The sequence below is a fragment of the Megalobrama amblycephala genome, linkage group LG10 (genome assembly GCF_018812025.1).
Source record: "Megalobrama amblycephala isolate DHTTF-2021 linkage group LG10, ASM1881202v1, whole genome shotgun sequence".
Classification (NCBI taxonomy): Eukaryota; Metazoa; Chordata; class Actinopteri; order Cypriniformes; family Xenocyprididae; genus Megalobrama; species Megalobrama amblycephala.
In genome coordinates, this window is record NC_063053.1 from 24,951,394 (window position 1) to 24,976,325 (window position 24,932).

At 39.4% G+C, this 24,932-nt stretch overlaps 1 pseudogene; it reads right to left on the minus strand.

The window, feature by feature from the left end:
* LOC125277210 overlaps positions 1-24,932 on the minus strand; it is a 129,408-nt pseudogene that overhangs the window by 18,244 nt on the left and 86,232 nt on the right.

A 24,932-nucleotide genomic window follows, 5' to 3' on the forward strand; every position in this document is an offset into this window, starting at 1 on the left:
CACAGACTCCTCAAGTCAGCAGCGTTATATACCTGCTAGGAATGTTTTTTCTTCATTAAAGTTTTGCGTTTGGTGAGCTAATAAAACATTAAAATGTAATCAAATCATTATTTTGAGTACAGTTATTTAATTAAGTCATCCAGTATCATGGACTCGCTCTCTCTCATTTCATACAAACGCAGCTGCTGCCATTTTGCGACTGTTGTTTTGTACACTGTTGGATTATAAGACAGCAAACAGGTATGATTTTAAAACAGTGTAATCTCAGATCAATATCTCTTATCCCCATAATTATTTATGTGATGTTTAATAAGTGGTGTGACTGTACCGTATCTCTTGAATGTCCATCTAGTTTGAACTTGCCGAGCTAGCAACTGCTCTCTCCAGCGTCTCCGCGGAAGATTTGCGTTTAAAGAGCTAATAAAATATTTTGTGTCTAATTATTTACTTATGTGGCAAGTAGCCATGTAATAAGCGGGATAATGTACATCCAGCCGGTTGTTATCTCAGAATAAACCCCTTCAGCCTGATTCAAGACCCCTCCGGATCACCCTGTCTGGGTTTATTCTGAGATAACAACGGCTGGATGTATATTATCCCTTACATAATATCTTTTACATATAATCGACATTCCTCCTGACTGGTCTGCCGTGCATTCTGGGATCAATACTGACTCAAGGCCTGACTTAAATGCTCAAGTTCTTAAAAGTGTGGTGGATTCTGATTGGCTGTCATTGTTTTTATCATTCAACTGGGGGGAAAAGGTTTGAAAGTGATTCCAGTGATATTGTTTCTCTGTGCTGTTATCAATGTAGTTGTGGTGTGGACTCTATATCTTTATCATTACAGTTATCATCCTTGGTGTGAATGTGCCTTCAGGATTATATTGCTTCCTACTTTTCTAAAAGAGTCTTTGTGTCAGGAAAACACACATGACACCTTGAAATGTTGTCTTGATGTGACTTATCTTACTGTGTCCTCCTCTACATGTGTGTTTCTCCCTGCAGGTGTTTTTCTATCTGAACTTAGATTGATGGAATTGTTATGTGTGTGTTGGATTGAGAGTAGCTCTTGTCTGAAGGTCATTCTCTGTTTTCTCTTCTTTGTTCCTACTGTCATCTGCAAGGTGGACACGCATCCAACTTCCCGCTCTCTCGCAAACCACTCAAGTGATTGCTTTCTCTCTAACAACACAAAATATGATCCAATTTTATTCTTTCCAGTGCTTTATTCTATTACACGCTTTATCTTATTAGTAGCCATTTCTCAAGGCCAAGGACAAACACCGAACCTGTCAAACGTGATTCAGACGGTCATTGGTCGAATGGGAAGACTGAAGGACAGGGGGTGCGATAACTGGCCGAACGAGGACGGGAGGACCTGGCGAGTGGAAACCGGATGCTAGTAAGAACGCGTTCCACTCGCGGCGCACACAGCTGCTCTCTTACAACACACAAACAGGGACGCTTGGCTTCCAGCCACACCTCATCCTCTCCACGGTCCGTCCTGTCCCTTTACGCCAAACCGGAACCCGCTGATTTATCTCCCCACATCCCTCAGCACTACAACTCTCTTCCTCAGAGACTCTTTCCAGAGATTAACTTCACAAATATGTGATGTCACTGAAAGTACAACAAACTTGAAAACTATCAAAAGTCAGCCCTTTTAAGCATTTACATGCAAATTAATTAACCACCTACAAAACTATGAAATTCTGAAATAATCATGATCTTGATGTGAAAACCTACGTCAACATGTTTACATTGAATACGCTGACAGATTTCCCAAACACTCCCCCTGCCTTCCATTGGTCGGTCAAACAGATAGCCCCGCCCCAATCTCATGGCATGAGCTGCGAGTTTGACTGTTTCGCAGCTGCACACATGATAGACCCAGGACAACCAGAGCTGCGTTTATTGAGAAATAACACATTTCCTGTTTGCTTTCACACGCTTACACACACTCACAGATATACACTGCTTACAGTCATTGTGAAGATTAAAACTGCTTTATGAGAATAATTACAGCTTAATCCAATATTTACATTGAGCCTATTGTCGTACCTCTTGTAATTGGCTTGTCGAATATGAGCAGCACTTGTTAATTGAGAAAAAAATGAATTGAGAACATCATATACCGACCCAAACAGACGGAAGAACAAGAGACTGTCCATTCCTTTACTGTGGAGGTACTACGTTACTGAACGGTTACCATATTTATATACCATGGTATTTATATTGTTCTCCAAGGAACCCCCAGAATACCCATGGCACATATCTAAAAAATCTTTGGTAATTCCTACTTACAAAAAAGTACCAAAAAGTACTATGGTACTGCCAAGTTTTTTGGACATGGTACTATAATTGTATCACATTATTTTGAACATGTATCATGCTAATTTCACGGTATATTTCAAAGTACCACCAGACAGAATATTATTGTGTGAAACCATCACTGTACTACAGTTCTGCCACATTATTATTATTTTTTTTTTAAAACAAAACACAATACATTATCATGGTAATATATCCAAAAATATGTAATAATATTTAACAACATTACGTTTTAACTGTATTTTTTTGTATCAAAATAAAGCAGCCTTGGTGAGCATAAAATACCACTGTAAAAATCTTACCGACCCAAAATTTGTGTACAGTGCTACTGAATGTACCATGGTACTTACATGGTACTACAAAATACTTCCAAGAATATCATGGTACATATCTAGACTTTCAAAAAAGTACCAAAAAGAACCATGAATACTACTATGGGGTTTTTTTTTTGGACATTTACCATGGTATTTTCGGAAGTACCATGTTACATGAATCTCAGTATACAAACCCAATTCCAAAAAAGTTGGGACACTGTACAAATTGTGAATAAAAACAGAATGCAATGATGTGGAAGTTTAAAATTTCAATATTTTATTCAGAATACAACATAGATGACATATCAAATGTTTAAACTGAGAAAATGTATCATTTTAAGGGAAAAATAAGTTGATTTTAAATTTCATGGCATCAACACATCTCAAAAAAGTTGGGACAAGGCCATGTTTACCACTGTGTGGCATCCCCTCTTCTTTTTATAACAGTCTGCAAATGTCTGGGGACTGAGGAGACAAGTTGCTCAAGTTTAGGAATAGGAATGTTGTCCCATTCTTGTCTAATACAGGCTTCTAGTTGCTCAACTGTTTTAGTTCTTCTTTGTCACATCTTCCTCTTTATGATGCACCAAATGTTTTCTATGGGTGAAAGATCTGGACTGCAGGCTGGCCATTTCAGTACCCGGATCCTTCTTCTGCGCAGCCATGATGTTGTAATTGATGCAGTATGTGGTCTGGCATTGTCATGTTGGAAAATGCAAGGTCTTCCCTGAAAGAGACGACGTCTGGATGGGAGCATATGTTGTTCTAGAACTTGGATATACCTTTCAGCATTGATGGTGCCTTTCCAGATGTGTAAGCTGCCCATGCCACACGCACTCATGCAACCCCATACCATCAGAGATGCAGGCTTCTGAACTGAGCGCTGATAACAACTTGGGTTGTCCTTGTCCTCTTTAGTCCGGATGACATGGCGTCCCAGTTTTCCAAAAAGAACTTCAAATTTTGATCCGTCTGACCACAGAACAGTTTTCCACTTTGCCACAGTCCATTTTAAATGAGCCTTGGCCTAGAGAAAACGCCTGCGCTTCTGGATCATGTTTAGATATGGCTTCTTATTTGACCTATAGAGTTTTAGCCGGCAACAGCGAATGGCACGGTGGATTGTGTTCACCGACAATGTTTTCTGGAAGTATTCCTGAGCCCATGATTTCCATTACAGTAGCATTCCTGTATGTGATGCAGTGCTGTCTAAGGGCCCGAAGATCATGGGCATCCAGTATGGTTTTCCGGCCTTGACCCTTACGCACAGAGATTGTTCCAGATTCTCTGAATCTTTGGATGATATTATGCACTGTAGATGATGATAACTTCAAACTCTTTGCACTTTTTCTTGGAGAAACTCCTTTCATATATTGCTCCACTATTTTTCGTCACAGCATTGGGGGAATTGGTGATCCTCTGCCCATCTTGACTTCTGAGAGACACTGCCACTCTGAGAGGCTCTTTTTATACCCAATCATGTTGCCAATTGACCTAATAAGTTGCAAATTGGTCCACCAGCTGTTCCTTATATGTACATTTAACTTTTCCAGCCTCTTATTGCTACCTGTCCCAACTTTTTTGGAATATGTAGCTCTCATGAAATCCAAAATGAGCCAATATTTGGCATGACATTTCAAAATGTCTCACTTTCAACATTTGATATGTTATCTATATTCTATTGTGAATAAAATATAAGTTTATGAGATTTGTAAATTATTGCATTCCTTTTTTATTCACAATTTGTACAGTGTCCCAACTTTTTTGGAATCGGGTTTGTAGTTTATATCAGTGTACCATAGTATTACCATTTGATGGTACAGGTATTTCCACAGTTCCTTTTCATCAGGAAAAACAAACAAACAAACAAACAAACAAACAAAAAACACTACAGTACTACCATGGTACACGGTCAAAAAAACAAACAAACAAACAAAAAACACATGGTAATACTATGGTATTTTTTTCACTGTGAATAGATCAGTTATGCTTAATTGACATTTGCAACCTCCACTAAAACTGCAGGGTAAATTTAGCCACGTAAATGAGTGCTAAGATCACGAGCTCTATTCTTTGTCTGAAAACCCGCAGGTTAAAATTAGACTACAGGTTATTTCGGTAAGAGGCAGGGAAGTAGCCTTTTCCTGGATGTGAGGGAAAGTACTCAGGGTCACAATGGCCTGAGAGAGAGAGAGAGAGAGAGAGAGAGAGAGAGAGAGAGAGAGAGAGAGAGGAAGAGAGATAGGCCTGTATATGTACACTTGTGCGTTTAGAGAGGCAGTATGTGAACATGCATCAGTTCAGCTGCAAACCTGTGGGAGAGCGAAAAGCTTACAGTCTTAAGACAGTTTACTGCACATGAGGTTTTATGATAATTGGCATTGAGAGAGGGAAGTAGTGCAAGTGTCCCTGGTGCCAAAACTCTGCTTATGTGCGCATACAAATGCAGGCTCTGTCGAATAAAATCCTCATCTGTTCTGTGCCCATAAACAAACAGTAACACACTAAGCAGACATGATGTATAAGGAGTATTAGAAGACAGTGTTCACACACAGTCGTGCAGTCTGCTAGACTCGATAGACTCAATTCAATAGACAAATCCGAATGTTAATTCACTTCAATCCTGTTCGCATGATTTGAAAGTTAATAAAGGTACAAGATGACAGGTAATGTGATGCGCTCCTCAAACAAGTGTAATAATAGCTCTAATATTTAAAACTCTTATTTATAATTTGTCATTTTAATCAACCAGTCTTGCCTGGGAAAACAAACATGAAATCAAGCTAAACATTTCTGTCGTTTACTGGACTGTGAAGGACAGTGAAAGGGCAAGTTACACTTACGAGAGAACACTTGGAGAAAATGATTTTCATTTTAAACAAAATGAAATAAAAGAGTTTAAAGCACTATGCAAGGATACTTGATATGATATATACTTGATATATGTTGATAATGCAAAACTCCCTACTAATTCCATTATACCTTCTACTGAAGCCGTAAAAATCAGATAAAAAAAACATCACAGTATTGATGTCAACTATAAGCACATTAATGCACATATAATTCACCTTTACAGTAGCAAAAATTATCAGTTTAATTCTAAGGGTCAACAAGAGGGTAGAGCATGTCATGTAAAACTAAATTAAAGGATTAGTTCACTTTTAAATAAAATTTTCCTGATAATTTACTCACCCCCATGTCATCCAAGATGTTCATGTCTTTCTTTCTACAGTTGAAAAGAAATTAAGGTTTTTGATGAAAACATTCCAGGATTTTTCTCCTTATAGTGGACTTCAATGGCCTCCAGACGGTTGAAGGTCAAAATTACAGATTCAGTGCAGCTTCAAAAGGCTTTAAATGATATTCTACTTATACCATATTCTACATATTCCTCAAAACTCTTACGCTGTATCTCCTATGCCTTCCCTATTCTATTTACGGAACGAACGCGGTGCCAGTTTCGTTTTTTTTCGCAAGTAGAATAGGGAAGGCGTAGGACATACAGCGTAAGCTTTTTGAAGAATACGGAAAGCAGAAGCACGTGCAAGGCGTTAATTTGTGTTTAAAGTTTGTATAAAGTTTAAACATCGTTTCTCTAGAAAAGACCCTCATTCCTCGTCTGGTATCGTTTAAAGCCCTTTGAAGCTGCACTGAAACTGTAATTTTGACCTTCAACCGTTTGGAGGCCATTGAAGTCCACTATAAGGAGAAAAATCCTGGAATGTTTTCATCAAAAACCTTACATTTTTTTTCGACTGACGAAAGAAAGACATGAACATCTTGGATGACATGGGTATGGAAAAGAATTAGGGCCAAGCAATAATAAAAAAATAAAACCGTCTCGAGATTAAAGTTGTTAAATTTCGAGAAAAAACTCGTTAAATTTCAAGAAAAAAGTTGAAATAAAATGTTGAGAATAAACTCATTAAATTACGAGAAAAAAGTCGTTAAATTACGAGATCAAATTCGTTAAATTATGAGAAAAATGTCATTAAATTTCAAGAAAAAATTTGAGATAAAATGTTGAGAATAAACTCGTTAAATTATGAGAAACAAACTCATTAAATTTCGAGAAAAAAGTCGAGATAAAATGTTGAGAATAAACTCATTATCAAATTGACTTTATTCTCAATATTTTATCTCGACTTTTTTCTCGAAATTTAACGAGTTTTTTCTCATAATTTAACGAATTTGTTCTCGTAATTTAACGACTTTTTTCTCGTAATTTAATGACTTTATTTTCAACATTTTATCTCGACTTTTTTCTCGAAATTTAACGACATTTTTCTCGTAATTTAATGAGTTTATTCTCAACAATTTTTTTATTATTGCTTGGCCCTAATCCTCTTCCGTACATGGGGGTGAAACTGCAAAAACGCGAGTAAAACAAACTATTACGCTAAAGTTTGGGCTCGAAAGTGTTCCTGACAACTTGTCAAAGAAACCTAATCCATGGAAATTGACATGCAGCCAGAAATTGTGTTTCCTTACATTTATATGGGCCTGATTTGAATGCCGGGGAAAAACATAAAGCAAATCTGCCTGTGAACGCTTTATATAAATACAATATCGGTAGGTTTAAATCCGCGTAATCACTTATGTCAATGTTATATATATCGTCATATTGTCCAGCCCTAAAACCTGTATAGTTTTTGTCAGGGTTTATTTAAAAAAACCTATTTATGCAGAATATAAATATTTAGTTGTCATTTTGTCATCTCATTAAAATGAGTTGTCATTTTACCCCAAAATCCAACAGTTTGACACAAAATGATAACTGCAAATCCAAGTTTCGCTGTCAGTCCAGTTGTTTCTGTGAATTGCATCGATGCATTTGTTTATGGGCACAGAACAGATGAGGATTTTGCATCGATGCATTGAAAACTAATGCTGCCACTCAGTCTTTTTGCCACTCAATGGGCGTAACGGCAGTCACAACAGCCGATGATGATGTCACGTGCATACCCTCTATTGGAATCTATAAGAATCAGAATCGATACGCAGAATCGGGGAGGGGAGGGGCTGATAAGTAAGAGGGATTTGTCACATGAGCCGAAAAGAACATTTGCTTTGATAAAAGATTCCAAAGACAAATGTTTAAATTAGAAATTATGTGTACCCACGAGTTGCATACAACAATAACAGGAATTTGCCTAAAGGAAATAAATAGGATCAATTTAGATTTTATATTACATTAATGCCGTGGCATAGCTCAGATAATTTGGTCTTGGAAGAATACGATGAGAAATATTTCAGATCATATTGAAATCTTTTTATTGCACACTTATCAGAGAAAACAAACCACTTAAGTCGCCTTAATGGCGAGCCAGATATTACCTGAGTACATTAGAGCAGATGCCTGAAACGTTACGGTGTCTTACCAGCTGTTGTGCCTGCCAGTTTAGAACAGCGAGAGGCTGAGATTCTAGCGCAAACAATGCAAGGCAGCGCACATGTATGCACACGTGTCTAAACACAAACACACGCAGTTGAAACAGACATGAAGTTTCCAGACAAGTACACCCAACTGCCGAGTAAAGCGGGCCGTGTCAGTGATTAGCTGTCAGAGCGTAGGCATCCTCCTCATTGGAATTAAAGAGGTGCAATTAGGAGGAGGAGGAAGTCTCATACATCAAACTGGCTTTGAACTGAGGAGACGGCACACAGAGACTGAGAAAGAGAGAGAGAGAGCTCACCAAGACTCACTTTATGGTTGTGAAACTTTGATTGTTTAGTACACACACACAAACTTTCTTTCCTTCTCCAAAACACACATTCTTACCCGGTAACCCTGCGACTAGCCATCTCTCCATAACAATACAACCCTCTTATCTCTATTCATATAAAAGGCAGCTTTGATCTCTCACAACATGTGAAAAAATGAGGACTGCAACAAAAAGGCTGGTCACAAAGTCAAAAACATGACGGGGGAATTAAAAAAAAAAGCGTCAGAAAGAGAGATCGAGTGAAAGTGCTCCTCAACATCACACAGAATTTTCTCATCCTCCAGCAGAGCAGCTCCCACAGAGCATCTGCGTCTGTCCCAGACTGTCTGAAAAACAGATTTGAGTAATTTTGGCCTTTAAAAATGCATGTGTTCTTGTATTATTCATCTTCAGGCTGCATGCAAATTCTAAACATCGGCATGAGAAGAAGGATCTTCTCGTCTGAATGAAGAGCATTGTTAAGCTCAATCAGAACCACCGACTAACGATCTGGTATTCTGCAGGAGTAATAAACCAACTTGAACAACTTGATAATGCCGGGTTCAGACTACACAATATTAGTCACTGTGTCAGATTATATGATTTTGACTCCTATAATCTACAGACATGTCATACTACATGTTACTACGTGTAGTGCAGTCATGAAGGAGGCGGGACTGTCGACTGACAGGAGGAGCCGTGAGCGTAAACAAACAATGGCTAGCAGCGTGTTTTGTTCTTTCTTGTCATCAGAAAAGCCCAAATGTGGACACATATCTAGATTGCATGGACATTTGGATTTCCTCCACAGAGAACTGAAGTAACATATGTTTAATTTATCTTTACTTTATCAATTTCAATTTCAATTTCAATTTATTTATAAAGCACAATTAAACACAACTGCTGTTGACCAATGTGCTGTACAAAATAAAAACGACAGAATCACAAAATAAACGACAGAACACTGAAACAGGACATCAACATCACCCGTCATATAGAATAGGACAGATCGAATAAAACAGTTTTTAACTTAGATTTAAAAATGGACAGAGTTGAGGCAGTTCTAATATCCGTGGGCAAACTGTTCCAGAGTTTTGGTGCCGCTATTGAAAAGGCTCGATCTCCCCTTATCTTTCACTCTGTCGTGGTAGTCCCTCGAGGAAACATCATAAACGCAGGAGTATTGTTGCCTTAGCTCCACAAACATTTCCTCCATTTTAAAATTCCTCCAAGCAAAAATGATATCATTGTCTCTCTTTCGTTTCAGCATGTTTAAAAGCATGCAGGAAGGCGCTTCTGTACTCCTATTGGCCAGTGTCACACATGTGACAGAACTCGCCGTGGACGACTGAAAAAAAATTAAACAGGGTAGTCGTTCTGTTGTGACGTCGTGAAGCATTGGTTGTCGTCCACTATGACACGAGCTGAGACGATCGAATCTTGCGTCCCGACGCCCATTGTCGTTTATGAATCAACTTGTTCTCCAACCAATACGCCTATGTAGGTCGTTTGTCACTTCCCTGAAATACAACCCATAGGAGCGTTTACTAAAGTTGCGCCCCTATCGACAACAGGACACTTTCATTTTAATGCATTGTTCCCTTTTATCTGCGCCATATTTCGGGTTTCGCGTAGCTCGACTGGCAGAGCAGTGCAATATATAACAATATGCAATCATGTGATCATGCGATTGTGGGTTCGATCCCAGGGAACGCATGTGCTCATAAAGTGTATATGCACTATAAATCACTAAGGGGAGGTTTAGGGGTGGGGTGGGTGTAGTCGTTAATAAAAAAAAAAAGAGTTTTGCTAAATGGAAATAGGACAAATGGTGTAAAAAGTCCACACATTGCATTTAAATGAACACTCATTTTGATTGGTAACGACAGTCATTCTTCATTTCATGATGACAGACGTAACACTGTCATTATTCTTCACCAGCTAGAGGGCGCATGACTTTAAAACGGTCGTAATAAGGTGCTTGAAAAATGACCTATAGGGACATTTTTTTGGGGAGGACAGTCTGTTATGAATCCCCACGAGGCCCCCCTACATCAGTCAGATTGTGGCAAAATCGGGTTAAAATCATGTAGTCTGAACCAGGCATAAGGGACATGTTGAGAAAAATCATAACTGAGTTCCTGTAGAGTTCCCAGTTGACGTAATTGTCCAGCTTTTTTTGTTTTCACTGTTATACTGTAGGGGGTGCTATTATGCATCTTCTGAAAGTGGACTGAATCTCAGGATCAAGAAGCAGAAACATGCAATATGTAAGCATATGTAAGCAGATGCATTTGTAAAATAACGCGTTCATCAACATTAAACAGCATATAAATCAAAAGTTTACAGAATGAAATGTCGACCCAGGAAGAGGTATAGGACTCTCATCTATGTTTTGATCATTGTTCTGAATCCTATCCAAGCATAGTCTTTGACAAAAATGCGATTTTCTCAAAATGTTGCTTTTTTAATGAAACTTAATAAAAAGGATTGATAAAAAGCAATGCATGAAGCTAGAATAAAACAAATTTGTTTTGTTTAAAAGCAGAGGCTCTGTTCTTTTTTTGATATATTGCATGTTCAGATATTCATACAAAAGAATATTCGGGGGGCCATGAAAATTAAAATGTTAAAATTATCAAAAACGCTGGCGGGGAAAGAGTTAATGTCATATTTGGTTCTCTTAGAAAGCAATAAGATTGAGAGCAATGTCTCCAGCTTAGAATAAATACGATCGAGGCATTTGTTGACACAGTATAGAGCTGTAAAATAAATGTCTCACTAGGCTTAATATTTCCAAACGCTCCAAATCATATTCAAAATCTTCAACATGTCTTCATTTGAATCATTTTTTTTCTTTGGTCTCTGTTGGCATTGGCCTCAAGGCATTCTTAAGAATCAAACCAGAGAATTATAAAGGCCAATCTTTCACATACCCTTTCACGATCAACAATCATATTGTATCATATTCATTCTTTTCCCTTGTAGCAGTGAAGGGAAGCCAGAGATTGAAAGGAAAAGGCTCCGGAGATGACAACACGCAAATGATTTCAGCGTTTTCTCAGAAGAAAAGGCCACCCAGCGTTGGCAAAGTCAAGCAGTGCATTAAAGACTAAGTGCAGTGTTGGGGAAAGTGGCGTTTGCTGACAGAAGGTACACGTTCAGAACGGGAGCCTTTATTTCGCTCGTGACATTTCGTTTCCGTGGTGCCCGAGGGAGGCAGCTGTTCTATTGGAGCTCGGCGGAGCAGAGAAGCTGCATAGATTTCGGAACGGCCATGGAGTCTGCATCTTTACTCTATCCCTCTATTTACTCAGGGATTACGCTCTCATTCCTGGGAAGGGAGAGAGAGGTAGCAGAGAGAGGGACAAGGTGATTTGAGTATAAATAAGTGGGTGCACCCATTCTCCACCAGAATGGTTCGTGTTCTGGAGCGAGAGCCTGTTCTCAGACAGACTTTCCACAGACTTGAGAAATGAACAGTGACATAATGCTACTATGTGTTGTTTACCTGCCCATAACCAGTCTAAAAAACATTGCGTGTCCCGGTGTTTGTGCAGGAGGTGCGGCGCTTTTGTTTTGCTGTTCGCAGTACCGGGAGTGATTCTAGCGAACCGGCAGCTCGCATAAACAGCCAGTACTCTCATCTGTCCTTTTCAGAGATAAACTGAAACTAAAACCGTTGATTCACTTGCTGTCTCGCATGCTGGGTCTCTGTCGTGCGCGTAGTTTTATATATTTAGATGTAAAGGGCAATGTAATGAAACATTATTACATTGCTCAACGAGACGGCACCAGTATTTCTCCGCCCCCGGCTCCCTGGCTCTGTTCGAGACCAGCAAGTTTTTAGGGCTGGAGTTAAACAACCCCCTTTTTCTTGCTGCAGAATTCACAGGAACATCTGTCATTCATAAAAGAGAACGTAATACTTTAGTATGAAGTAATAATACTTTAGTATTAAACTTAGGGCTGGACGATTATGACCTAAAATCAAAACCTCGATTAATTGAACATTTTACCTCGATTGCGATTAATGAACGATTATTTTGTTTGTTTGTTTGTTTTTGTTTGTTTGTTTTTTTGCCTTCATAGTTCACTTACAAGGTTTGTACTGTAAATATGATTGACTATTAAACGTGGGGTATTTTTTCCTATTGAAAGAGTGATCTGACATAACAGCTCACTATCAGCAGTTATTTTATCTATGATTCGTAACATTTCTTACAGATTTCTGCTCGTTGTAAACCAGATAAAGATAAATTAGCACAGTACCAGTACGTAATGAGAGCGATTGCGTGTGTGAATTAGTCATACCGTCTCTCTATTGATTGTGAAGCTGTGGGTTGTAAATAGCTACTTTAAAAGTAGAAAATATATGCTAAAATAACTTTTGAGTTTCTAAGCTACTGTTGACTGGACGGGGAAGAGTCACGTGGATACACACGCGGTAGTATGTTTTAAAGTGGGAAGTATTAACAGGATTAAAAACCCGAAATAACCGACATGGGAAAATTACGTCGGTTAGAGGTTCTGAATTTCGGTTTCGATTACTTTTCGATTAATCATCCATCCCTAATTAAACTCCTAATTTACTGCTTATTAAAAGATCGGTGACTTAGTCTTTGCACGTTCGTTTTGTAGACACTGGATCTCTACTTTCGCCTACGTCACGCGTGACCTTTCCAATGTGATTACGTAATGCGTGGCGCATCACAGAGCAGTGCAAAATGAGCATTTGTGGTTAAAAGGTATATACTTTTTAAAAAAAAATTTTTTAAGAAAATTACAGATCATTTCTCTAGATAAGACTCTTATTCCTCATCTGGGATCGTGTAGAGTTCTTTGAAGCTGCACTGAAACTGACATTTGGACCCCCAGTGAAGTCCACTATATGGAGAAAAATCCTGGAATGTTTTCCTTAAAAACCTTAATTTCTTTTCGACTGAAGAAAGAAAGACATGAACATCTTGGATGACATGGAGGTGAGTAAATTATCAGGAAATTGTAATTCTGAAGTGAACTAATCCTTTAATAGTTATTAAGGTAGTTGTTAAGTTTAGGTATCAGGTAGGATTAAGAATGTAGAATAAGGTCATGTAGAATAAGGCATTATTATGTGCTTAATGAGTACTAATAAACAGCCAATATTCTAGTAATAAGCATGCTAATAAGCAACTAGTTAAAAGACCCTGAAATAAAGTGCTACCAAGAGAACAAATATGGCTCTTGCATGTTCATTTATTAAAGGTGATGTGTGTAATTTCAGGGCCACTAGTGTCATCAAACAGGTTAATACACTTCTCCCATCTGCAATTAACTGGACAAAGAGTCCCTTTTAAAACTCATGGCATTGTCTGTGTCAGTGTTGCTCTGTGTGGTTGGCCAGGACGTGCAAATAAACAAACAAACAAAAACTTTTAAATGGCATTTTCTTTTAAACATTTAACCCATTTAAATCAATTCAGTGTAATTCCACATATTTCCCCTCCAATTTTTTTGCAGAAGATGTGAAAAAGTCTGCAGATTCCATCTGGTCTCATGTATGAGCGAGATTGTTATTTAAAGTAGCTGAAAATCTGAAAGCAGTGGAGGTGGGTGAATGATTTAAGCCCCTCTGTAGTACAGTCACATGACCCGGTGCTCTCCTTTGAGGATGGGGCCTCTCAAACAGTTGCCACGGCAATGCACTCTCTGCCCCGTGAACCCCAACTAGCCTTTATTCCCTGTGCAACCGAACTGTACCAACACTAGCTCCAAAACAAAGTGTTACTCAATAACATCATGAGAGACTGAGGGAGGGACACACATAGAGATAACAGACCAGAATGAGAGGGAGAGAAAAGATGCTGGACTGGAGGGGAAGGGGAGAGAGCCCCACTGGGAGCATTATCCAACCCTGTAGGGCCAAAGAGCCCGCTCAGGATTTCCACACTCCAGTTGTAAACAAAGAGCCTTTTGATGCTCTCTCAGCCTCAAAGACATGGATGACTACTCAATCATGTGACCACAGAGCAGTCCCTGCCGTTCACACGTACACCGTAGCCACACACAGAGTTACACCCGTCGACATATACAAAGTCACATTACTGATGGAAAGGAGACCTTTGGACAAAAGGAAGCAGTATGTGCACCTGCAGAGACAAAGATATGGAAAAATGTGCAGTCATTTCTCGATAGATCTGAATGCGCACGCACACAAATGAAGAGATTTGCCGGCAACACGCACTTATTTCTGCGAAGAGAGACATGGCCTCTATTCAACATCTCTCTCTCTGTCGCCAGTGCTGAGCACTCAGAGAAACAGCGAGAGGCAGAAAAACATGTCATGCAAGAGGGAGCCTATTGTGCCATGAAGGGAACAGATGGAACCTCCCACAAACCACTGGGCCCTTCATTCTCCTGCCTTCCTAAAAAAACACCGCCACAAACAGCAACATTGGCTCTGCTCACCCATAAAGCGCCTTTGCTTCTACATCCACTCAGGAATTCTTACAAAGATGTGAAGGTGACCATGTGCAATCTTGCAGGCAGAGATTCGTTTATGTGTGACTAACGCTCGCTGAGCACGTCACGGGAATCCCCAAACAGAACTTGTGCATACCCCGCCTAGATATCGGCTCTTAAACGCTTCTCCTAGCAGTCGCTCACAATCTGTGGAGCTCACAATCCCATCGTGAGCACGTGTGCCAGCGGGTGAGTTAGGCGAGAGGAGTTTGAGAATCTCAAAGCTTTGGCATTGTGTGAATATGTATGAAGGATAAAGAACAGGCACGAGAACGAGATCCAAAAAGTCTGATGACTTGATTTTTACATTTTCTGCTAATAAGGCAATGTGAGTGGTGTTTGCATGTTAAAGAAAGTTGCTGGCATGATGCAAGAATGTTGAGGGCAGTTTCCAAAATTCTAGGTAGTTTCTAGGGTGTTCTGCTTAGTTTCTGGTTGATTTCTATGTTGCTTACAGGCCTTGTCAGTAGAGTCCACCCTGATGTCTGTATGATATTCTGGATTTTTTTTTATTTTTTTTTTTTTAGATCAAGCGTAGCGTTAGTTCTGGCAGGTCACATTAGTCAAGCTTGCATCAGCTGACTCTCAGCTGATCCACGTCTACCTATAGGAATACAACGCCAATCACAGCATCCATATATATAAGGTCTATTTCAAGCGTGCCGCACGAGTCCTGAAAAGTGAAGAGTGAACAAGTCACATGACTTGAGGTATTTTTCATGGGATGGATTACAAACCAAAGTTTAATACTTAGGGATAGGGGTTTGTTTAAATCTGCAATCTCTTAACTAGGGGTGTCCAGTCCTGCTCCTGGACAGCCACATTCCTGTAGAGTTTAAATCTAATCAAACACAACTGAACCAGCTAATCAAAGTCTACAGGATTACTGGATGTTTCCAGGTTGGAGCTAAACTCTGTGGGAAGGTGGCTGTCCACAAGCAGGTTTGGACACCCCTAAAGCAACCACAACAAAACATACAAAAATCATACTCCCATAAAAGCTCAAAGACCAAAAACGTTGGGATTCAGGTACAAGCCGGAACTACAGTATCTCAGCCCAGGAAGGAAGTCTTGATTGACAGGGTGAGCCGTGATGGGTAGGACGGGGTTAAGGTACTTCGGTCCCTGCTGGCCCTCACTGTTAACTTAACTTCCCCTCCTCTCCAACACCACAGCTGGACAACCACATGGGCCAAAAAGGGGAGGTGTATGTGTGTGTGCATTGTGTGGTAGTAGTCCTTCCACACCCAATTTCAAATTTCACTTTATCTCCAGCCCTGACAATTAGAGCTGCCTCTATCTGTCATGGCTTCAGGCTGGGAGCCACGGAGGGGCGGCTGACAGACAGGACTTTAATTAAAGTAGTCCCTTCAGCAATGACCATTTAGGCCTAGCTACCACTAACACAGGGTGGGGAAACAGAGTGAGAACGTTAAGAGCTATAACAGATAGCAGTAAGCGCTTCACCTCACCACAGGTTTAGATGCTGCCTACCGGCTTATGTTCTAAATAAAGGCCCTAAAATGCTTTCTGAAATTAGCTTTCTCCAGGGTGTGCATGTAATTTGGCGTTGAAAGTTGTGTGTCATAGTTCAGATTAGCAGAGCTGAAAATACTCACAGTGAAGTGACACAAGACGTCTGCTTTTCCAGGAATATGAATTATCTGTGACATGTAGGAGGTTAAGAGCTTCAGTTTGAGTAGCACATATTTTAGGAACATGCAATTTGTACATGTTTACCTTAAAGATCACCCCCCTCTCATGTAGATTCACAGGACTTCCTTCCTGCATGTAGAAGTAACAATATCCTGGCCATTTACAGCTCACCAAACAGACAGACAGGTCCATCTCAAGCAATGTAATGTAAAGCTCTCTGCTCAAGGGCACAATGGTGACCAGTAGTGACCAGTGACTGCTCCAGTGTCACTGCCCAGGACCTTGGGAACAAGTAGTGTTTTGGCTATGAGCTCATATATTATTCTCCTTTTGTATCTCATAGCATTAGGATAGGACAAAATTTCTGTCATTTCTGTAATTATGTCATTTTCTCACTCATATGTCGTTCCAAGCATTTTATATATATATTTTTTTGTAGGATAAGGGAGTGGAGACAGGAAATAGATACAAGATTACTACCATTACTAAACCATTACTTTCTAGGAGAGGGTCTTGACCCAAGTCAGACTCAAACCAGGGTCCCCATTAGCCAACAGCTCTGATGTGTCATTCTGCAAAAAGCACACAACACTGGAAGTTTAGCAGAATGTTGACACTGCCCTTTTCAATGCAATGAAAGTGAATGGTGACCGGGGGGGTCAAGCTCCAAAAATGACAAAAAGCAGCATTGGTAATCCATGCAACTTCTTGCTATATTCCAAATCCTCTGAAGTCATACAATAGTTTCATATGGAAAAAAAAGGACATTTTTTAATGATCTTCCTCCACCGTATCTGAGGCCCCGTTTACACCTGGTGTTAAGATGCGTTTAGGTCGATCGGATCACAAGTGGGTGACACTAAATACAGGTGTAAATGGGGTGTAAATTGGAAGTCTACCTCTGGAAGTCAAAAATGCATTAAACACGATTGCTTTCGTAGTGTAGACGCTCATGTGAACGAATGTGTTCAAACAGCCACAAAAGACCGTCTACTCTCCGTCTACTGACCTAATGTGTAAACACTATGAGAAGTGCGCTAGCCAGACAGGATTTAAACTTTGAAGACCCAAGTTTGGTTTGAAGACGAAAAATGTACCAATCACAATGTTCTCTCACCATTCCTGATTTCTAACACACAATCACAGCGTTCGGCATTGCAGAAATCAGAGCAGAAACGAAAGCTGCTTCTCTGTGTATTTTTCAGTCATCTCCAGTCATATGTAAATTTCATGAGCCCATTTCATCCATTAAGATCGAAAGATCTGAAAAAGCCCATAGATTTACCCAGGCATAGACCCTCCCCTCGAAGAAATCAGGACAGATGTGGTTGAAAGTGGACAAAAGAGAGATTAAAACACCAGGTGTAAACAAGAATGTGTCTCCCTCGTCTACTTGTGATCTGATCGATCTGATCTGATAAACAGGGCCTCGTTCACATTCACATTTAGTATATTTAAATATGGTGCATCAAGATGTATCATGGCAAGACAAGATTTTCCTCACATAAAGCTATTGCGTGACTTCAGAAAGACTTGGAATAATGTGTACATGTTATTTGGACTACAGTTATGGTACTTTTTGTCTTCAATTCTTTTTCAGTTTGACAGTCCCTCATCACCATTCACTTTCATTGTGCGAAAAGAGCCGCATGTTACCACTGGTAATATGTAAATGAGCTTTCCTTCCTGTATATGAGAGACAGAGGAGCTCAGGGGAGTCTGGTGAGACCTTGCCTCAGTCAGCACAATCAGATGCAATTGTGAAGCGAAGGCTTCTATATATTTGTCACAAAGCCATTGATGATAATTGCTTTTGACTGTGTTAGCAGTATCCTGCTGGTCATTGGCTTCCTGCATGCACCACACCAACTGCTGCCACTACTGCCAGTGCTGCTGATTATGATGATAAGAGCAATGGTGGTGATGTAGATAATGATGATGATTTAAAATAGATGACTCTGAGAAGCCAAGCTGACGACTCCTGGTGTGCTGCTATAATGTGCCTTGGTTGCTTGCTTTCTCCGGAAGGTAGTCCGCAAAGTCCAGAAAGTGACCCCCTGACATGCATTAAAATGTGACTGTATTCACTGTGGGAATGGCCTGATATATATATATATATATATATATATATATATATATATATATATATATATATATATATATATATATATATATATGAAGTCATACAATAGTTTCATATGGGGGCCCTGTTTACACCTGGTGTTAAGATGCATTTTGGTCAATCAGATCACAAATGGGCGACACTAAATACAGGTGTAAATGGCGTGTAAATCGTTCTGAGCTTGTCCACATTAGACGCGATTAAAGAGGACGCTTCCAACAAACACCAATGTGGAGAACAGAGCTTACAGTTCAAATGCCATAAGATGCGATCAATCAGTATGCAAATTTCAGCAGGGATTATAAAGATCTTTACAGAAGTTGGAGCAGAACACTAGTGGCTGTTATCTTAGTGCAAACAGAAAGGAAAAAATCCCTCCCTCCATCTATTTGACTGAGAAGAGTCCCTGTAGGCAAACACATAGGTGTTAATGGATTTTACCTTGGGATGTGGGAGGGTACTGTTGGACATCATACACAGCATTAGCGGGGCTGGGATTGATAAGGAAGGGTCGGCCTCTCTGTGGGCCGTCTGAGGGTTAGCTGCCACACAAGGGAATTACTTTTAGATGGACGATCAGGTTAAATGTTATGTCGATGTCACAGTAGTAGCTGTAGTCTGTGTCCACACTGAGACCCAAAGAGTAGGTCCACTGATTGGGGAGGCGTGACTGTTCTCACTGAGCTTATTGAAGGTGTTGGCAGTTGCCATGACAGCCAACTGAAGCAATAACATATAATCTTTCCTCCGGTGGCCACATAATATACTCTTCTTTCTGTAAACTGACATGAAAGTCTTCAGCTAGCACTGTCAGTCGTCACATTTTAAGAACACTGTGATTGACAATACATCTGAAAACAAAAATGGCTTAAAATAAAAACTCCAAACCAGTAAACCACTTTGGTGATAACTAAAGTTTTTATGAGCTTGGAATTAACAGTTCATTGAGCAAGAAGGGGAATGGGATCAGGACGTGAACCAGGGTGTGAGCCAGTAGCTCTTGAATGTCACAAGCACAAATACTAACCACTATATCACAGCTAAGGCCAAAAATACCATAACTGAGACAGTTATAGGCCTCATAGTCTGCAAAGGAAATACTGCAAAGGAAGCCACATCATAAGCAAAATTTATGACAAAAAAAAATTGTAATGGTGCATACACGGGTACACATAATGTACACAGGAAGCACATGAGCAAGAAACAATCATACACTCTAAAAAAATGCTGGGTTAAAAACAACCCAAGTTGGGTTGAAAATGGACAAACCCAGCGGTTGGGTTAAATGTTTGTCCAACCTGCTGGGTAGTTAGTTCAAAAATGACTGTATTGCTCGCTTAAAATGAACCCAAAGTATATTGGAAATTAGCATTTACTAATATGTTTAATAAATGAACATGTATTAATAAGTTTAATGAATAATAATTAAACAATAAATATTTATTAAATTGCTTATTAATAAATGTTCACCATTTAAATATTATAGTTGCCTCTAGTAATTATGTGTGGATGATTTTAATTTCCAACCTATTTTGGGTTAATTTTAAGCCAGTCATTTGGCATTCAGTTAATTTTATAGTCATTTTTAAACAATGGTTGACTTAAAACTGCCCAGCACGTTGGGCAAACATTTAACCCAACCGCTGGGTTAAAACAACCCAATCGCTGGGTTTGTCCATTTCAACCCAGTTTGTGTTGTTTTTAACCCAGCATTTTTTAAAGTGTACGCTTAAAAATTCATACCAGTACAACATTTGTAGACTACCAGATTAAATCACAGGCAAAATAAAAGAAAACCTTAGGTTAGATTAGGCTAGACTGGTTATAATAACACAAGCACATGCATGACGTCACTTGTGAGCAAAGCCCAGTCTCATGGTTTGCGGTGAAGTCCTCCACTGATAACTATTTAATGAGGAACTATGGATACTATGATTTTGTAACAATGCAACATGGACAGAATAAGCAGTGAGCATCTGAATCCTGAGCAGTCGTGTTCTTCATTAAAGCTCCATGGCTAATGAAATAACTGAGGCAGGACTCACTGGTCATGCAGTAGTTGTTAGCAGACTGGCAGAGCCTCGGAATGTGTCTACAACGGTTCATACTGTATTAACTAATGACTGTGGCATCAATGCGCTTCCTTCCTTCCTTTCTTAATTACTTCATCACATGACTTGACTTAACATAACAATCCTAAAACACTAGAGTTAGAGAACAATACAATGAACGTTTCTGGAATCTATACACTATACAATATGTGCTGTGAATAATCAGGTGCATTAGGGCTTATTTGCCATCACAGTATGCCAACTACATACCTAAGGCAGGTTCCTAAACACCAAGTGATTGACATGCAATGCTCTACATAGGCAGCATCTTTCTTTATGGTCATTCATACGCATCACACGAATACTAAAGTAACACGCAAGAAAAATGGATTACATTAAAGGCACAATATGTAGTTTTTCGCCACTAGAAGTCGCCTATTCAAAACAAAGGCGTAGCTTGATGACACAGAGGTTGAGCGCGGAATCATGGGAGATGTGGTCTTCACCTCACAGCCGGTGGAAAAGAATTGGGACAGGACTCATGTTCATGGATGAGATTATCAACATTACTGTAGTGTGATGCAGGGTTTTGGAGCTGAACGAGGCCGCTGGAGCGATTGCTAATGAGAGACGAGCGTGCATAAAATGCGAGAGCAGTGGAGCTTTTATTATGCCACGGTCGCCGCTTCCGATTCTTCCGGTCAAGTGTATGTGAGGTAAAACAGCGCTGTTTATCATATTAGATACATTTGAGTGTGTTGAAAGTGACGTTATAACGTTACTCTGTGCGTTCGCTCGGCGGCTGCTGTGAGACACCGTTACACACTGCAGTAAGATAGATCGATTTTAGAATATCATATAAATAAATGCTGGATGGCTTGTGTTGATAAATGGCATGCAATTAATGTTAAAACATATTGTATGACGGAGAAAATTCTGTATTACTGTTACTAAAAATAAAGCTGCATCTGATTATGCTATGTTAGCTACTTCACAAAATAGTGTTTTTCTCTGAGGCACGGTAAAGCATGTTACTCGTGGAAAATCAAGAAAATGAGATTCAAACAATAAGACTAAACGTGTTGAGCTATATAACAATAATTAGTTTTCTGTCTATAAATATATCCAAACAGTTGTTCCCTTGTCTAATAAAATGTCCATAAATTGTGGGTGAAGCAGTCCAGTTGGATTTAACCAAACTCTCTATTTTAAGCGCTTAATTAAATACAAGTATATATATGGAACATCTTTTGGTTGGGTGTTTGTCTATGATGCCTTAAAATGCTGCTAAGCTAGGCGGGTTAAAAACAGAGCTACAGTAGTGCGTATTCTTGGGTATTTCAGTTGCCTGTTGTTCTACCTTAAAATACCTTAATTTATGCCCATACAGGCTGACTTGACCCAGTTCTTCCAACCCTTTCATATAGAGTTAAATGACAATGATGCAATGGTTAGCTCTTAGAGAATGTTCCAAGTGACTGACTACTCAAACACACCGGCACTTCCCGTTTTTCAGGAGAGCTTTGGAAAATGTTTCACTTCCCATTCATCAAGTGACACCAAAAAGAAAGGAAACGAAAGAGGAAAATGTTTAAAGGGCTGTGTACACTCAAAGATTAACACATTCTCAATAGATGACATTACTGTTACTAATATAAGAACATTACTAATACAGAAATGCTACTAATACATGAACACAGAATATCTCAGATACAAGATGCAGTATCTTCATCATGGCATGCACTGCATCTTTGTGAAGCAAATGTAATTTGAGTAATTTGTACAATCAAAACCAGCAGATTGAAAGCAAGTCAAAGATCAATGTCAAATATTGTTACTTTTGTGGAGAAATGTGTATTCAAGCAGTTTGAGAGTGTTACATTCCCAAGCAATACAAATACTGAATGAAGTTCAAGCATATTTTCTTTTTTTTTTCTTCACTATAAATTATAGGTATCACTTGATAATAAATTCCATTAAAAACAACAAATATTAAAACAGCTTGTCTGGTGGACAGGTAAGTGTGGATGCTTGTTGCATGTCACAATAATGACAATTATTTATTCATTTCAAATATGAATTATGTGAATTGAAACAGCATTATTTACTGAGTGAAGATGTCTGGAACGTTTCTGTTTTGGTGTGCAGTAAATTACCGCAAAGCAATCAGTGATAATTGGTTTTAAAGGGCAAGTGCTGGTGATTATATGATATTTGCACTTAGAGAGTTGAATATGATATAGTGCATGAAAAACTGCAAATTATACGAGTATTTAAACAGTGCAGTGAGACGCACCATAAAGTCTCTCACGCACACACAGGTTGTGAACAGAACCTGTACTGATGTTTGGAGGGGCCGATTTATTGTGTGAATATGGTTTGAAAACCTAGCATGGAACTTTAAAAGCCCACTTCCTGTCATTTTGACACATATGACATCAGAGAGCCTAAATAAGCATTATGAGTGATATTCAAAAGAGTCTTGCAACAGGAATGAAGAAAAAGGAAGTATGTAAGCAGGAGAGCAGTTTCACTCACCGCAGGCACGAGTAGCTTGTTAACCTCCTCCACTGCACGCTTGAGCTTGATCTCAGCCCGGTTCTGGGCGTCCTCCACTGTGATGAGCACATGGAGGTCCTCATTCAGATGCTCCCAGTTGGGTTTGCCTCGGTTTTGTTCCTCCTGGACAGAGAGAGGGAAAAATTTTAGATGCACTGATACTGTATGTACAATGTTGACTGCTACAATCAAGGAGGCCTATAAGAATGTGCAGAAAGGGTTCAAATCATTTTTTACATAATACATTTTTGCTATATTTGCCTGTTGCTTCTGCAAAAATGTATTTTTTTTTGTTACTTTTGAGTGGCTGTTATTGGAGAAAGATGCTTTTTGCTCTTTCCCTGGTGGTGCAGTTATGGCATCTACCAGCATTGGCTAACAGGACCTTGCTAACTAGACAAACCTATTCTATGACATTTGTAGTATAAATAGTGTGAGTAGTGTGTTCACAATGAGAATTCAAAAACAAAACAAAAAAACAGTGCACAAATACTCAGATGGTGTTGGCACCGATGGCCTTGTGGGCAGCTCAGCAACATCCCGTCCCCCTCTGTCTCTCCAACTTCGCTTCCCATCTACATACTGTCGTATCATAATAAATCACCAAAAATAAATCTTAAAAAAAAAAATTCAGATGATGCACTTAATTAACCGAAAAAAGGAAGTAAGGAACTTTGGAAACTTCGTGCACTTTAATTATGTAATGGAGGGGGAGGGGCTATCAGACTCCAATGTTGGATGACAAAATGTATAAAGTTGACGGTAGAGCACATAGTGTATGGTGCGTCATTTGGGACATAATTCTTGACCCCTTGGCTACAACGTATGATTTACCAGAAATATGATATATGTGTTTACGGATATGATGAAGTTCAAAGAAGGAAGTTGGGGCATGTCTCACCTCCCACTCATGCTGTGGAGTTTGTTACCTTAATAACACCAACATGCCACTGCAAATCTAATAAAAACACAGTCTACAACAGAGAGGATGTGAAAGTAAAAATGAAACAGAGAAGCTGCTTCTTTGATCTACTGTGTTCTACCAAAGCAGAAGTTAGGATGCCATGTATATGTCATCCTGTGAGATGAGGGTGTATAAAAGAGACCTCGTAAAATTCATACAGTCTCAAGACAGGCAGTGACAAAAGCTTCGCAGCTAACAGAGAAAGGCAACAATAGCATGAGCAACAAATCAAAACTAGATCACTGCTGAAGCGTCCGACTGTGAGTCAGAAATCAAAGCTTTTTGTTTTTTTTTAAATATGCTTTTAACTTAGTTTAATTTACAGAGACAACTATAAGTAAGCCATTTGTAGGTTGATTTCGCTGAAAAATATAAACATTGTAGCTCTGAGGTGCTTTCAAAACATTGCTGTTTGTTTGAGAATCTAACCAGCACACAGCAACAGCAGCTTAACCAATGGAGTGAGTTTGGGGCGTGGCTATCTGTTTTGTCAGACCAATGGCAGACGAGAAGCAGTAGAAGTGTTTTGGAAACCTGTTTGGAAACATTAGTAGGGCCAGGATGCGATCACCTAGAAAGCATGTAGCAACAGTATAGCAACACCTCAGAACACTTTACGCCAGTGGTCGGCAATAGGTGGGCTTATTCAAGTCCTCTTTTATTTTTAGAGTTATTTTTTATTCATTCCGCATCTTCCACATATGTGTGTTTTAGCAAGGCGGTC